Here is a 17,402-nt window from a genome sequence, read left to right on the forward strand (position 1 = left end):
CGGGAATCTTGTGCACACCTGGATAAATAAACACCTTTTTGTGGTTGCACACCATCTGCACATTGATACAGTGGAAGCCCTTGAGGGTGATGAATACCACTGGATGACCTGGGGCTGCTTTGGGCGCAGCATGCGTGCCGCCGATGATGCCCAGCGCCTGTGGGAAAACAGCTAGTGCCACAAAACCAAATGCTCTCTCATCCTGGCAAGATCACAGGAAATGTCAAAATAATTGTTGACCCTGGCAAGCAAGCCATCTGTAATCTGATTTTTGCCTTTGTGGGCTACCAGCTTCGCGATCTTGAAAATACCTCCAGCAGAGCCTTGAGGAGATTCAGAGGGTTAAGAGTCGTGCTGACTTTGACAGCTCAGTAAAACTGGACCACCAAGCGTTTTATAAAGGTTCACTTCCTCATTATGATAACTGATTAAAGATCCAGGAGACCTTGGGAAACTGTGACCAATAATGGATGGTTTCAATAAGCCACACCCATCAGAACGACCCTTAGAAACTTTATCGGATTCTTAAAGGTGTGCAGTCTTCCTGTACTTATCACAAGGAATGGGCTGCTGGGGACCAGTGTCCTGAAAAGATTTTGTTCTTCTATCTGAGCAATCTGACTTTCTGCACCAGTGAAAACCATTTCCATCACAGCAGCCTGTTTACCAACTGATTAGTAATGCTTGCATGAGCTTCTTAATAGTGATTCTGCCTCTGGGACAAAAGGAGTATTTTCCTAGTTTTTCTTTCTGCCTTGTGCTGAATTATAGAGCAGTGGCCCCCAGACCTTCATAGAAAATGTGGAAATTTGCATACAGTGTCCACGCATCTTTAGTGATATATTTTTATTGCCCCCAACCCTTTCCCTTCCCCAACATAGTAGGCGATTTTTGAATTTATAAAGAATGGGTTACATCAAAGGCTCGTTGTTAGACTTCCATCCAAGTTTTACTGATTTGAGATCACAGTCTCTTCCCCCTGCTGTTGTGACCCCTGCATGAAATGGCTAGAGCAAAGTGAAACTAAGTTCTTCATCGATATGAACGCAGAGCTACTAACTTCATATGAAACTGCTTCTCACTGAAAGGGATGGAGGGCATGGAAAATGTCACCCAGGCGAATTCAGATGGAAATGTTACAGTAAGGTATAAGGAGCTTTGAGCCGTGTTTTCTCCGTCTTCTCTCCAACTTGACTTCAGCGGCTTCTTTGAAGACTCTTTGGCTGTTCTTTCTGCACAAAAGTTGCTTTACAGGTGGAATCGTTGCCATGAGTCTTCTCAGGTGGTGCTGATGCCAGGGTTCCTGAAATGAGAAAAGTTTCCAAATCTCAATACCTCAACTCGCTAAAGGAGGAATTAAAAAAGACCTTTACATTGAAATCCATGTTTGTAAGCATCAAGAGAGCCCCTGACTCTGACCCAGGCATGTCACAGTTGTGCAACTCAAACTCACAAAGAGTCAACGGAGATGAAATGTCTCTTGAGTGTTGGAGTAATCGTCATATTGGTTCAACACTCCGCATTTCCCAATCCCACTTGAGTGTACAATAGTATAGTGGCTTATGTCACAATAATCCAGAGAGACCTGTGATCTGGAGACCTGCGTTCAATTTCTATGATGACAACTAGGGAAATTAAGTTTCATTACATAAAAACTGGAATTAAGCAATTCATATTGACCATGAAACTACTGGACTGTTGTAAAGAAATGAACTTGTTCATTCATGTCCCTTAGGAATGGCAGCCTGCTGTTCTTATTCAGTTTGGTCTATATGTAGCTCCAGACTAACAGCAATGTGGTTGACTCTTTACTGCTCTGTGAAATGACCCAGCAAGCAGGGTAGTTGCATCAACCGGCTATGAGAAAACATAATCCACATGGACTGCAGTGGTTCAAGGAGGCACTCACCAGTGCCTTCTCAAGGACAGTGTTAGGGATGAGTGATAGATGCTGCCCTTGCCCTCAATGCCCACATCCTGTGAATGAATTAAAGAAAACCTCACCTGCTGGAGTCTAATTTCATCCCCAACATTTCACTTGCCTCCAAGGCATTGCAACTTTCTCAGAGCAGTATCACTGTGTCACTTGTGTCCCACTGAAATGCAGGGAGCCATATAATCAATTCATTTTCTAAAACAGGCACGAGTTTGATCGAGTTTGCAATACCTATCCCGATCCATTCCCCTGCCAAGCCTCATTGTTTTGATGCATTATGGCAGATTGTTATCCCATCTACCCCAAACTGCCAATGACAAATGAAATAACATTGACAAGACTAATCTCTGCTTCACACAAGGGAACAGGAGCTTATAATACCTCTCATCAGATTGGCTTAGGACTGTCAGAGTGCATCTCGATGGTGTTACATCACACAACGGTTAGTTTTAAAAGTCAGCTGTCAGTTAGCAACTCATTCAGAACAATGTATTAGTCTCATTAAAAGGAGCCAGAAATTAATTCAATATGTAATTTAAGAAATAGTTCCGCGCAGCAAATTATTCTGATCTGGAATGCGCTGCCTGAAAGGGCAGTGGAACTAAAAGGAAATTGGGTGAATACTTGCAGGAGAGAGAAATTGCAGGGCTATGGACACAGGGCGGGTGTAATGAGGTTAATTTCCAAAGAGGCAGCACAGACACAATGGGCCGAATGGCTTGTGCCTCTACTGCAAGATTCTATGATTTAGAGTCACTGACTACCCCAATGGATAACGGTGGACAGTCTCTGCTTGATATCCTTCGAGTCTGTGGTCTGGATTTTGTCCTCATCGGGCGGGCACAGCTGGTGGGCCCGGGAGTGCCCACGAAACTGACCACCGCCCGTGATTGGGCCCTGACCGCGATGTCACGCTGGCGGGCCAATTAAGGCCCACACAGCGTGAAACGCGGCTCTTCACTGGCCGGGAAGGGGCAGGGGCCTGTTTGCTGCCGGGTCCAATGGAGTCCCGCCGACCGGTATAAAGAAGGCCCAGGCCGGGCCCAGAAAGGCTGTCAAGGAAAGCGCCCCGCCCCTCAGCTTTTCAGATTTTAAAAAAATTAATCCATAGGATGTGAGCTTCGCTGGCTGGGCCAGCATTTATTGCCCATCCCTAGTTGCCCTTGAGAAGGTGGTGGTGAGCTGCCTTCTTGAGCCGCTACAGTCCATGTGGTGTAGGTACACCCACAGTGCTGTTAGGGAGGGAGTTCCAGGAATTTGATCCAGCGACAATGAAGGAACGGCGATATATTTCCAAGTCAGGATGGTGAGTGACTTGGAGGGGAACTTCCAGGTGGTGGTCTTCTCATCTATCTGTTGCCCTTGTCATTCTAGATGGCAGTGGTTGTGGGTTTGGAAGGTGCTGTCGAAGGAGCCTTGGTGAATTCCTGCAGTGCATCTTGTAGATGGTACACACTGCTGCTAGTGTGCGTAGGTGGTGGAGGGAGTGAATGTTTGTGAATGGGGTGCCAATCAAGAGGGCTGCTTTGTCCTGGACAATGTCAAGCTTCTTGAGTGTTGTGGGAGCTGCACTCATCCAGGCAAGTGGGGGGTATTCCATTACACTCCTGTCTTGTGCCTTGTAGATGGTGGACAGGTTTTGGGGCGTCAGGAGGTGAGTTACTCGTCGAACAATTCCTAGCCTCTCACCTGCTCTTGTACTAAAGTATTTAAATGGCTAGCCCAGTTCAGTTTCTGGTCAATGGTAACCCCCAGAATGTTGTTAGTGGGGGATTCAGTGATGGTAATGCCATTAAATATCAAGGGGCAATGGTTGGACTCTGTCTCGTTGGAGATGGTCATTGCCTGACATTTGTGTGGCACGAATGTTACTTGCCACTTGTCAGCCCAAGCCTGGATATTGTCCAGGTGTTGCTGCATTGGCTGCTTCAGTGCCTGAGGAGTCGCAAATGGTGCTGAACATTGTGCAATCATCAGCGAACATCTCCACTTCTGACCTTATGATGGAAGGAAGGTCATTGATAATGCAGCTGAAGATGGTTGGGCTGAGGACCCTACCCTGAGTAACTCCTATGTTGATGTCCTGGAGCTGAGATGACTGACCTCCAACAACCACAACCATCTTCCTTTGTGTTAGGTATGACTCCAATCAGTGGAGAGTTTTCCCCCTATTCCCATTGACTCAAGCTTTGCTAGGGCTCCTTGATGCCATACTCTGTCAAATGCGGCCTTAATGTCAAGGGCAGTCACTCTCACCTCACCTCAGGAGTTCAGCTCCTTTGTCCATGTCTGAACCAAGGTTGTAATGAGGTCAGGAGCTGAGTGGCCCTGGCAAAACCCAAACTAGGTGTCAGTGAGCAGGTTATTGCTAAGCAAGTGCCGCTTGAGAGAACTGTTGATGACTCCTTCCATTACTTTACTGACGATCGAGAGTAGACTGATGGGGCAGTAATTGACCGGGTTGGATTTGTCCTGCTTTTTGTGTACAGGACATACCTGGGCAATTTTCCACATAGCTGGGTAGATGCCAGTGTTGTAGCTGTACTGGAACAGCTTGGCTAGGGGAGCAGCAAGTACTGGAGCACAAGTCTCCATTACTATTGCCGGAATGTTGTCAGGGCCCATAGCCTTTGCAATATCCAGTGTCTTCAGCAGTTTCTTGATATCACGTGGAGTGAATCGAATTGGCTGAAGACTGGCATCTGTGATGCTCGGGACCTCAGGAGGAGGCCAAGATAGATCATCCACTCGGCATTTCTGGCTGAAGATTGTAGCAAATTCTTCAGCCTTATCTTTTGCACTGCTGTGCTGGGCTCCTCCATCATTGAGGATGGGGATATTTGTGGAGCCTCCTCCTCCAGTGAGTTGTCTAATTGTCCACTGCCATTCACGTCTGGATGTGGCAGGACTGCAGAGCTTAGATCTGATCCGTTGATTGTGGGATCGCTTAACTCTGTCTACCACTTGCTGCTTATGCTGTTTGGCACGTAAGCAGTCCTGTGTTGTAGCTTCACCAGGTTGACACCTCATTTTTAGCTATGCCTGGTGCTGCTCCTGGCATACCCTCCTGCACTCTTCATTGAACCAGGGTTGGTCCCCTGGCTTGATGGTATTGGTAGAGTGGGGGATATGTTGGGTCATGAGGTTACAGATTGTGTTTGAGTACAATTCTGCTGCTTCTGATGGCCCACAGCGCCTCATGGATGCCCAGTCTTGAGTTGTAAATCTGTTCAAAATCTATCCCATTTAGCACGATTGTAGTGCCACACAACACAGATTGGTGCCTGGCGGTTCTGCTGGAGGAGGTGGCTCTCAGGATGGATACCCTTATCCCCACAGATGGAAGGAGGGGACCACCACATCTCACCAAGAAGGCTTTGGAGGAGGTGGCAAACTGGGTGAGAAGCCATGATGTGGTGTGGCGCACCTGGATCCAGTACTGGAAGTGCTTCAATGACCTGCCGTGCTCGGGAAGGATGAGTACCATGTTGGCATGGGTCAGTGTGCAGAAGTGTTAAGGTGTGGCCGTCCCCCCGTGGACTTCAAGGGTGCTAGAATCAGAGTGCCAACTGTCAATCATGCCAGAGCGGGCCAAGGTGCGCCCTGGCTGCTTGGACTGAGTGCCTTGTGGCTCGAGGGCCATGACTCGAATGTGTTGTGCGAGATGTTTCTCAGCTGGGGTTGGCCAGGCTGAACTGGTGCCGCAGGTAGAGAGTGGACTAATCAATTCTCCTCTGTTCTTTCTGGAGAAGATAAACTATAACCAAGCCGAGAGGGCACGTACAGGTGGAGGCCTGCCCTACCTGCTGATGCTCACCCGGTTCGAGCCAGATGTCCTGTAGCTGGAGAGCTGGCACACTCCCCGTGCAACCGGGCATGGAGAGGCTGGGGTGCGAGATGAAGGTAAGACTGCAGTGCACAGAGATGAGACTTTTGGATTGTGCAACCATTCTAGTGTGGTCTCTTTATTAGTGTGAGCCTCGGACCCGGTGACCCCATTGATCATTGGATGATGATGGCTCCGTGATGCAGATCTCCATTGTTTCACCAGGGTGCCTGGCATGTGCCGTGACAGTGTGATGACTTTAACTAATGGCACGTCCTTCTTTTCCCTTTTAGGTTCGACAGCAGGTGTCCCATCTGCAGACCCCAAAGGTCCACCCCTGATGCCAGAGGACCGGCAGACGTCATTGTCACCTGCATCACGCACGGTCTCTGAAGCAGGCACCAGTGCAGATACCAGCACCTCAGTGGGCATTAGATCCGCGGTTAGTATCTTGGTGCACTTTGGTAGGGGTACTTCACACTCACTTGAAGTGCAGGTGGAGGCAGAGAGTGCCCAGGGCACCGACAGTCGGAGGACAGCTGGAGACCAGGACTATGCTCAGTCGAAGGCAGATGATGAGCCTCTGGAGTTGTCCATTAGGTGGCCGATGCTGGATGTCCAGTGGGATGTGCAGGAGGATCTGGCAGAGATCCATGAGGGTCTGCATGCCTTGGTCTCCATGATGAATGTGTCAAGTGTGAGCACAGTGTTGACCTTCATGGTCGAGTGCACTGCCTCTTCCATGGAGAGGCAGCTCCAGGGACAGGATCACGGGTTCCTGGGGTTGCACTTGGACCTGCAAACCCTCACACAGGCACTGAGCTCAGGTGGTCAGTGTCCATGTGGGAGATGGATGAGGCACCTAGTATCCCAGCTAGCTGCCTGTCCATCAATGGTGAGCAGAGAGGTCCATAGCGACCTCACGTTGACGCTTGAGCTGCCTGTCATCTCTGCAGGCTCCTCTCAGGGCGCTCTGGATGATGGCAGCAGCTCCACCGCCCCTCTGCCACTGACCGTGGCATCTGACGAGGCTGCGGTGACTGGGGAGATGCCAGCCATGGCACTGGCCGCACCCTCCCAGGCAGGGCCAGCACAGGCTCCACAGGCCAGAGGACGACTGCCAAGGTCATCGAGGCCAACAAGATAGCAGAGTGAGCAGGCTGTCTCCAATGCCGGTGCCAGCGAGGCGGGGGGTGGGGGGGGCACCAAGAGGTAACACTGGCAAGCATAAGTTAGAGGCGCCAAGAACACAAGAGGGACAGGTCACGGGTGATTTCATGTTCATTTATGTTTAATTAGTGTATACTGGTCTGGGATTTAAGACCAGAGAAGTCTCCTCCTATCACTGCTTGCTTGTCCCAACAACCACCATCCCCTTCTCCGCCCCCCACCCCTTAAACCAGCTTATATTTCACCCTTCTCCTATTTTTACTTAGTTCTGTTGAAGGGTCATGAGGACTCGAAACGTCAACTGTGCTCTCCTCCACCGATGCTGCCAGACCTGCTGAGTTTTTCCAGGTATTTTTTATTTTTTGTTTTGGATTTCCAGCATCTGCAGTTTTTTGTTTTTATTTTTGGACTTTGTGTTGAAATGAAAGGATCCTTTCAGATACCCGGGATGGAGACGGCAGCTCTGGAATGCATTTGAAGCTGATCTTTAGCAGCTGAGCTGAAGAAGCGTCGGATCAAGACGTCCCTGGTGTCCCTGCCTCCCTGAAGGTTACTGAGGTCTGGCTCCACGCCCTCAGCATTTTCCTCACTGTGCACATCTTCTGACTCACTACTGGATTCATCCTCTGTGGCCTGTGCAGCTGTGTCAAGATCCTCATCCTCCACTGGATGCCTCCCTTGCCAGTGCCAGATTATGGAGAGTGCAGCATGCAACCACTATCAGTGACATCCACTCTGGGGGGTATTGTAGTGCTCCCCTGACCGATGGTTCTCTCTACCACCACTCTTGTGGAGGTGTGGCTCCTGTTGTACCGCTTCCCTGCCTCTGTTCTTGGGTGGCAGAAAGGCTTCAAGAGCCACCTCTTCAACGGATAGCCCTTGTCACCCAGCAGCCATCCATCCATTCGGGCTGGAGCACTGAAGAGCCCCGGCATCTGGGAGTGTCTGAGGATCTAGGCATCATGGGAGCTGCCTGGGTACCTTGCACAGACTTGCAGAATCTGCATCCTGTGATCACACACTATCTGCACGTTCATGGAGTGGAAGCCCTTCCTGTTGATGAAGGCACCCGGCTGACCCTCTGACACCTTGATGGTCACGTGTGTGCAGTCAATGGCACCCTGGACACAGGGGGAACCCAGCAATTGCTGCAAAGCCTCTGGCTCGCTCAGCCTGTTTGGCCTCATCTGTATTGTAAAGAATAAAGGTCAGTACCCACCTGAACAGAGCTTCTGTCATCAGCGTGACGCAACTGTGGAGAGCTGATGGGAGACTCCACTGACCCCTGGAAAGAGCCAGAGGCATTGAAGTTGAGGGGACACTGTGACCTTCAGAGCCACTGGCATGGGGTGTCCACCCACACAATCGGAGCTGATCTCAGGCCTGATCCTCTGACAAATGGAGGTCACAGTCTCTCTAGAGAGGCGGAGACTCCTTTGGCATTGCTCCTCACTCATATTGAGGTAGCTGCATTGCCTGTGAACTCTGGCAGCAGGATAGTGGCGTCTTCTGCAGACCCTTCCACCTTGGACTACCTGCTGGCCCTGCACCCCTTGTGCCTGCGCCTCTCCTCCCACAGGTCCCTTCCTTCGACGCTGCATTGGGACACCTGGCCTCCTCTCCCTTCTGCCCCTCTCTTCCTCCTCAGAGGAGGTGCCTCCAGCGGAGACCACAATCCCCGTTCCCAGGGTAACGGAAAGCTGTCTGATACCTGGAAGGGTCCACATGGCCTGAATCCTCCGGGGGCCTTGGAGACATCAATAAATCGTGAAATGATGCCTGGAAATGCTAAGAATGAAGCCCTGAACAGAAATGAAGCTGTCAAGCACCAATAAGCAACCAGCTGCAAACCATCTCCTAAATTCTTCCCTACTTACAATGGCAATGCTGATGACCCTTTTTATCCTGCCCTTGGATGGGGTTTGTGAAAATGTCGGCTGGCCCCCTGCCCGTTTTGCCCGTGTGATGAGCTGGAAATTGCACAGGCCATGAAAACTCACAGACAATTGGGTTGTTAAGGGCCTTAAGTGGCCTGTTAATTAATGGCGGGCGTCACTCCAGCACCCGCACACCACCGCCGAGCGAAATAACACATGAGGGCGTGACAATGACGGGACGCTTGCCTGACATCATCGCGAGCTGTTTTACTCCCATTCGGGCCGGGCACATGCCCGTCAGCGGGACGAGAAATTCAGCCCTATGATATAATGCGCAGGTGTGCAACATCTGTGTATCATGCACACAGTACACATGGTATTTTGTTGTCACTTGCATCTCTCCCTTCCCAAACTGAGACGCAAACCCTCCTCCAGACTGTGACAAGGAAACAGACTTACCAATCACTAGGTACGGTGAAGCAGGCCGGATACTGAGCTGGTTATGACCGCGGTGTCTTTCGGAAAGCCTGGCTAAGGGACTTCTCTTCGAATGAAGCAACTGAAATTTACTATTCATTTGCAATGACTATGGGTGGAATCCTCCCAGCCCGCCCATGGCGTGTTTCATGGCGAGCAGGAGCAGAGAATTTAGTGGGAGGCCAAAAATCAGAAACCTACCGGTGCAGAAATAGTTTGTGATTGATGGTGGGTGAGGTATCTCACTGAGCAGCGGCGTGAAATCCATTCACGTTCATTACCATCTCCTGAATGCCCATTAAGTTGGCTTCTCGCCAGGGTCAAGGACAGCCTTCCAGTCTGGCGTCACACCTACAGAAAATCACATCAGTCTGAGTCTCCTTTTAAAAAGAGTGGTGCGCACAGGTCGGACGCCACGTCACTTGCAGCTTCGAGGTGAGTGCAATGTATATAGCCTACCTTCAATAGCACTGCGCTGGCCTCATTTCGATGCCAGTAGAATACCACTCCGCTGAGGCTGTGGGGTTGGCCTTCTCCTGGCGTTCGTCTCCATAGTCACAAGGGCACCACTGCGCAGCGGTACACAGGCAGGACTCAACTTTCAGCCACTGAGCAGTATTGCGATTGGGGGAGGTGGGGGGTATAGGGGTAGTCTGCTCCTGGCGGGTGCCGCCTCTGTCTAGAAGGACAGCGGTATTTAGGCAGGGCTCAGCATTCAGAAACCAGCATTTTGACCAGGGAAGGGTGAACACTGTGGGGGGTGGGGTGGGGGTATGGTGGGGGGGCAATGACAAACAAAGGATTTGCAAGGGGTTGGGGAGGTGGGGAATGGTGAACACACAGGGAGGGGGGGCAATGGCAAAGGAAGGCTTTGCAAGGCTTTGAGGGGGAAGGGGGCATGATGGAAGGCAGAGGGTCAGGAAGGTTTTGCAAGGAGGTGGAGGAGGAGGGGGAAGGATAGGAGGCAAAGGGTAGACTGAGGGATAGGAAGCTGCAGCCCGACAAGAGTAACTGAAACGCTGACAAACAAGGGGGTGAAAGGGATACCACATGTATAAATGGGAAGGGGTGCATACAGACTCACAAATGGGAAAGGGGGGAGCTGTTAATGTGCCACAAGAGGGATGGGTCGCACACAGACTCATGACGGGGTGTGGGTTTGGAAGGGAGCGAGTTTAGTCTTCAGTCCTGAGGGCAATGGAGAACTCAACGAAAGGCAAAGTCTTTGGTCCGGGGCTTGCAGTCAGGGGTCAGAGTAGAGACACTCCTGAGGCTCTGTGGAAATTAAAGTCAACATTCAGAGAGTGGAGACAGTCCTGGGGTGCAGTGGGCATGCTGCAGGGGTAATCATTGGGAACATGGTGTACTCCTGCTTAAGTGGGGGGCAAGTGCTCAGCTTGGTGTGCAGGGCTGGTTCACAGTCACTGTCCATGGGCTTGTCTTTCTCTGCACCGGGCTGCAGATGGTGTGGTGATGGCAATGGGAGGATTCTGCAGCCTGTATTTGGGGAACACATAATAAAGTGGGGGTGGCTATGTGAAGCTTTCCTAGGGTGGGGTGGGTGGGCGGTGGGGCATCATACCTCAGTAGGTGACTGTGCACACAGCCTCCAGATGGGGAGGGTACAAGTCCATATGGGGCATGGGCGCTTAAGACGTGATGGGTTCAAGGGGGAGGATAGGAATGTCCACCACAATAATTATGAGATCCAGTATCATTGGGGGAGGCTGGAGAATAATAGGAGGAAGCTCTAGTTTCACGTTGTGAGGTTCCAGGTAGATTTCTGGGATATGGATGGTGAGAGGGGGGACGTCGAATCTCGTTTCGAAACGGTAGTGCAGAATCACCATCTTGCTCTACTGGATTATGGCGCAGTTATAAATTGAAAGTAGAAGCGAATCTGATCGGAAGGGGTCTGAGGTTGTGCGGGAGGAGTGCACTGCTGGAGTAAGGGGCCCTTTCTGGGGGCGCCCTCTAACTTGTTGATGCTGCAAAATTGAACTGGAGTCTGATTAAAGGGGAAGGAGGAAGACCTCCTAGCGAAGAAAGCCATTGGGAGCCAATATCTTTATCAGCACTGTAACAGGGATGATCAGAAGCCAATGGCTTACAGTCACTGAGTCTCAACATTAACACATCGGAATGTAAAATTTGGGACTGCAGGAAATCGCTAAGGAGGCACAAGTGCAGCACATATGGCATTGCATTGATGGAGGCCAGTCACATGCTCTCCAGAACTGGCATTCCTAATGGGCCAAAGGGCATCCAGTTATTAATCACCAGCAACTTACTGTTCATGAGAATGCCAGATCAGAGATTGGAGTACTGAGCCAGGGTAGGCAGTGCTTGTCATTCAAACTGTCCCATAGCAACGAGGGATTCAGGTGTAACATTTCAGGGATGGCACCTTGGTCACCTCAGTGCAGATGGTAGTGACTCAAAGACAAGGCAAGTAAGGCATAAACCACTGTAGACCATTACAGTTGCTATAGGCAACAGATTTTGAGCTTCACTATCTTGACCAGTTACTCATTAACGTCTTCAATATTTCATTTCAGAGAGAAGGTAAAAGCAAAGACGGATCCAGGGTTCAGTGCTGCCTTTTTGAGGGTCCGATGCAATGGAGGAGATGAAGGAGGGAGAGGCGATGCAGAGCGCAGCTCCACCAGGAGGCCCCATCTGATGCCCAGAGTCAAGGGGAATAAGAGCAAGAACAAGAGGAGAGACCCAGGCCATGGAGGCAAAGCGTCAGACCAAGGGTATATCGAAGGTTCTCCTATTTACAATTGAATGAGAGGCAATGCCGGACATGTCTGCACTTGTCCCGAGCTCTGGTAGATCACATCTGCCTCATTCTTCGTGAAGACCTAATGCCTTGTGGAGTGGGAGGCTATCCCCTTTCAGTAGCTTTAAAGGTGACTGCCACTCTCAATTTCTTTGCCTGTGGGTCATTCCAGGGGCCTACAGGGGACCTGTGCAGCATCTCACAGTCTGCAACACATAGATGCATAAAGAAGGTCACAGATGCACTTTATAGCAAGGCACATCACTATGTGAGGTTTGCTCTGGATGAAGATAGCCAGGCTGCGAGATTCCCCGGCTTCATGGCTGTCTCAGTCTCCCCAAGAGTACAGGGTGCAATTGATTGTACCCATGTGGCTTTAAGGGCTCCATGGCAGCAGCCCCTAATGTTTATAAACCACAAAAGCTAACATTCCATGAATGTGCAACTGGGGTGTGATCACCAGAGCACATAATGCACATTTGTGCACAGTACCCTGGGAGTTGCCATGACTCCTACATCCTGAGTCATTCCCAGGTGCCTGAGATTTTCGATGGACCTGAACGTCTGCAGGGGTGGTTGCTTGGGGATAAGGGATACCTACTGAAACGCTGGCTGATGACATTGGTGCATCACTCTCAGGGCTGTTCTGCTGCAATGCTGCTCACAGCTCCACACGCACCCTAACACAGCAACCCATTGGGATTCTGAAGGTGTGCTTCAGGTGTTCGGCCCACTCAGGTGGCGCATTACAGTACACTCCTGATAGGGTTACTCATATCATCGCTGTGTGTTGTACCCTTCACATCCTGGCACTGCAAAGAGGAGCTCCCTTGTCAGGGGATGAAATGGAGGAGGATGAGAGCTCTTCGGAGGATGAAGATCAGGAGGTCCAGGAACCTCAAGAGGGTGGTGAGGGTCAGTTTGAAGGTGATGATGTCATAGAGGAGGCAAAATGTGGAAGATGTGCCTGTGACACTTTAACCGCTGCCAGATTCCTGGAGGAGTAAAGTGAAGGCAAGGGGAGAAGGCTGCAGTCCTCCTGGCCCTCAATGCCATTCCCTTTCATCTCAAGGGATGTCCAACCAATCGATTTGAGAACTAGTCCAGCATTGACACTTGCATCTTCTGGCCTAATGATTCCCCAGGCCAGGATCTCTGCAAAGTTCTGCCATACCCTCTGTATGCAATCGCCCCGGGAAGTGGGAGTGCATTCACAACGAGACCAATGTGAAAAGTGACTTGAAGCAGTCATCGCCACACAATTAAGAAACGACAGTGGGCAGTGAGATAAGGACATGGTTAGGGATCTCCTCCTCCCATCCATGTCTTGCCCTTTCCCCCTACCACTTAGGACACAAGTGCCGCTAATCAATCTAGGCTGATGTGCTGCCCTCACACAAGGGTCTTCCGTGAGGAAGGAGGGTTGGAAGCGCCTAAATCACACACTTCCAATAAAGAATTTTACACATCTCCCTAGCATCACACAAGGGTACGGAGACCATCTCCAGTGAGGTTCAGATCACATGGATGTGAATCTCACAGAGGGAGACCATCACTGAGTGAGAGGATGGACAAACCTTAAAATAAGAGGATTCAAATGGACATAATCACAACGCCTTCAGTTGACCAAGCCATTCCCATAAAAATCAAATGTATCTACAGAAGTGTAGCACACGTGACCCAAAAGTGGTTTTAATATCTTAACTTTCCTAACCCTACCACTACACCTGGGTGCAGCCCCAACATCTGCAGCAGAGGTGGAGGTGGCCTGCTGACTGCTTTGTCCTGGTGTCTGTGATGACCTTGGCGGATGCCCCCTCTGGTGGTCTGAGGCCTGGAGAAGCCCTGACCTGTTAAGGGCCTCTTGCTCAGGGGAGGTTGCAGCCTCCTCGGCCTGAGCAGCTGGAGTGGATGGGGTCACAGACAGAGGGGACTCTGAGTGGCTGGACACCCTTGGAGTGTCCTGAGAGGAGGCCCCCGGGGTGTCCGGCTGACGCTCATCCTCCCTGTGGGTGCCCAAGAGCCCTGAATCCTCGAGGAGAAGGTGCACTTGCAGGGAGGTCAAATGGTCTCATTCCCCCTCTTGCCTACACTTTGATTATGCCCACCAGGGTGTGTGGCCATAGTGTCCAGGGCCGAGCGCAAATCCGGCAAAACCTGCTGGACCAAGGTGCCCGTGGCAGTCGCCAACCTTCCCATGGTGACCTCAAGGCGCTGGCATGTTCCCATGGTGACCTCAAGGTGCTGGCATGTCGGAGACATGACATCACAGAGAATGCAGACGGACTCCTCCATCCTTTGTTCTAGTGAGTGACTGCTGAATCTCTGCCTGATGTTCTGCCGCTGTTGTTGCATCTTCAGTATTAGAGGTTTCCGGCCACTCGCAGCGGCTCATTATCTGACTCAGACTGAGCAGGTGGCTGGTCTCCAGCAGCCTGCCGAATGCTGGAGACCTGGGCTATCCCTGCCTCCGACTGCTGCAGGGACGTGCCAGTGAGGTGTTCTCCAGCAGGTGAGCCCGAGCCTAACCTAGAGCTAAGCCTCACCGAGGTGTGTGTCTCTGCACTGGCGGTTCTTCCTCAGCTTCCTCTTCGGACATGGCCTGCGGAGTGGGGCTTCTGGAGGGCTGCCTTGTGAGCCTCGATCTGCTGGTGCCTATAAGGTAGAGAATAGAGTTTCAGTTAATGGGCATGTGGATTACAAGGTTGCATGTCACTCACTGTGATTGTCAGGGTGTGATGAACTGATAGAGGTGTGATCCATACTAGTTTGCTGTGACAATCCAATCTGCCCCTCCCCGCAGGAGTGACCCCTTTCCTCCCCAGCAATCTCAGCTGTGGCTCCTCGAACTCACTGAGGGCAAACGATGTCAGCCGTGACACTTCCCACCCCCAGTTTGTGCTCCTTCTCGCCTGTTGCTGACAAGTTTTCCCTGGATGCAGATAAAAGAAAGGCATGTGACGAGAAGGAATGGAGCAGAGGTTGGGTGAGGTGCCCCCTGTGTGTGGTGAGCCCTCCCCAGAAGGGGCTGAGGACAGAGAGTGCACAGCATGAAAGATGGGATAGTGGCAATGTGATAGGTTCTGTTAGTCAATCAATTGTGACATGTGTCCCCCGCCAATGGTTGTGTGAGATCGCTAAAGAGAGTGGCCCATTGAATACATGATGCCATGACGAGTGTTTGATATTGGAGAGAGTTGAAAGATGACTTACCCTGGTGGAGCGGATGAGATCATTGATCCTCTTCCTGCACTAGATGGTGATTTGCGTGCAGGTGCCAGCCACACTAACGATCCCCCTGCGATGTCCTTCCAGGCCAGAGAGGTGAGGCTGGTGTGCCTGCCTCCAACCCCTCACCACTTCCTGGTCACCCACCTCAACTCTGATTCCACCCGCCACACCCCACTGACCAAAAATCAGAACAGCAGCCACAATTTTTAAAAGTCAGGGTCACAGAGCTGTGAATTCTCCCATCTCTGCACACCTGACCCAGGTGCAAAAATCTGGGCCAAGGTCTTTTAGTTTTACAAGGGGGATAGGATGTAGTGTTCAATTGTTAAATTGTTTGGTATTTGATTGTATGTGTCTGTTGACTGCCCACTGCGTATGATTAGTTAAGCCTGGGTGTGATCGCTTAGAAAAATAAACTAAACTAAGGCAAGTCACTATAAGCATGAGAGCAGACATTTTAAAGCATTGAATAAAACTCCTGGTACACACACACAAACTGGTGTATCATCTCTGCATATCTCCGAGGCATAAAACACAACACAGTGAAACTAACCCAATAGGTTGCAGTTTTCCTCCCCCCATTTTACAAAAGCAAAAAAACATTGAACATCTTAAGGTATGATAATTGCTCAGGGCCTGGTCTCTTTTTGGCCTAGACTCAATGACTGGCACCTAAGTCAAGAGGCCCGAAGATTGCACGTGATTATCCTTAGCACAGCTCAGGCCTCCGCAGGCTGCTCACCCCATGGGTGAGCTCTAGAGGGTTGCATGGATCAGGCACAAGCAGGGGGAGGGGAGAGATCAAGAATTGATAGCTAGGATTCTGCCAGAGGATTCCTGCTTGACAGATTTTTCTAATAAAAAAGAAAGAAATGTGCCTTTAGTTAGTGGTTGCGGAGTCCCACTGAACAATCCTGCCTGGGGAAGGCCTGAAACTAAGAAGGTGTCAACCATCATAAACTCTACTCCCTGGGCTAATGATCCGGGGATGAGTTCAAATTCCACCATAGCACCTGGGGAATTTAAATTCAGTTAAAGGCAATAAATCTGGAATAAAAAGCTGTATCAGCAACAGTGATCATGTAACTAATGGATTTTTTTAAAATCAAATTACATTCAGTTCACTAATGTCCTTTAAGGAAGGTGATCTGCCACCCTTACCCAATCTGATCTTTATGTGTCTCCAGGCCCACATCAATGTGGTTGACTCCTAACTGCCCTCTGAAGTGATCTAGCAAGCAGCTCAGGGGCAATTGAGGATGGACAAAAGACACTAGCTTTGCTAGCGACGCCCACACCCTTGAAAATGCAAAAACCTTCCAGTTTACTTGGACAAAGACAAGGATGTATTTTGGATTATGAGGTGGGGAAAGTAGGCGAGACATTGTTCAATACAGTATTGAACTGGAGATTAATTATATGCTCACAATGGAGTGAGAAAAGAAGCTGGCAACAGTAGACAATTCTGCCGATGTTTAGATCTGACAGAAGTGATCAAAATGTTTTTTGCAATCTTTCATCTTTCTCTGAAGAATACTGGATGTCACAAGGGGCAGCATGATTAGTTTTACAAGTTCACGCCACACAGACCTTCTAGAATTCTTGCCTGACACTGAACGTGAAGAAAGTAGTCAAAAAAACAGGCTACTTACAACGTTTATCTAAACAGTATTGGGTGTCACGTGGAGGGGTGTTTAATTGCTGAGGTGTGAACTGTTGCTTCTAAAACCAATCTTCTAGACTTCTGTGAGGAGGTAATTGAATCAGAGATTAGTGATTAGCAATTGCATATAATAATTCACTTGAATTTTCACCAGGCATATGGGTTGTTCAACAAATAACCATGAGATTAATGAGAAATTAGCTAGTTTGACAGCAGAAAGTGGAAGGTGGTGTTAAATGGATGAGCTTCTGTCCGGGAGACATGCATTTGCAGAATTCCTTAGACGTTTGACTGACTCTCCAGATGTTTATAGGGAAAGGATAGGAAAAGGATGGAATGTAGGAATGTAAAGCTTAAATATATTGGCTATTCTCATGGTGATTCTGGCAGGCTGATAATGTTCTGGTACACGTATTTAGCATTTTCCCTTCCTGATG

This window comes from Cetorhinus maximus, chromosome 8 (assembly GCF_964194155.1).
Source record: "Cetorhinus maximus chromosome 8, sCetMax3.hap1.1, whole genome shotgun sequence".
NCBI classification, from domain to species: domain Eukaryota; kingdom Metazoa; phylum Chordata; class Chondrichthyes; order Lamniformes; family Cetorhinidae; genus Cetorhinus; species Cetorhinus maximus.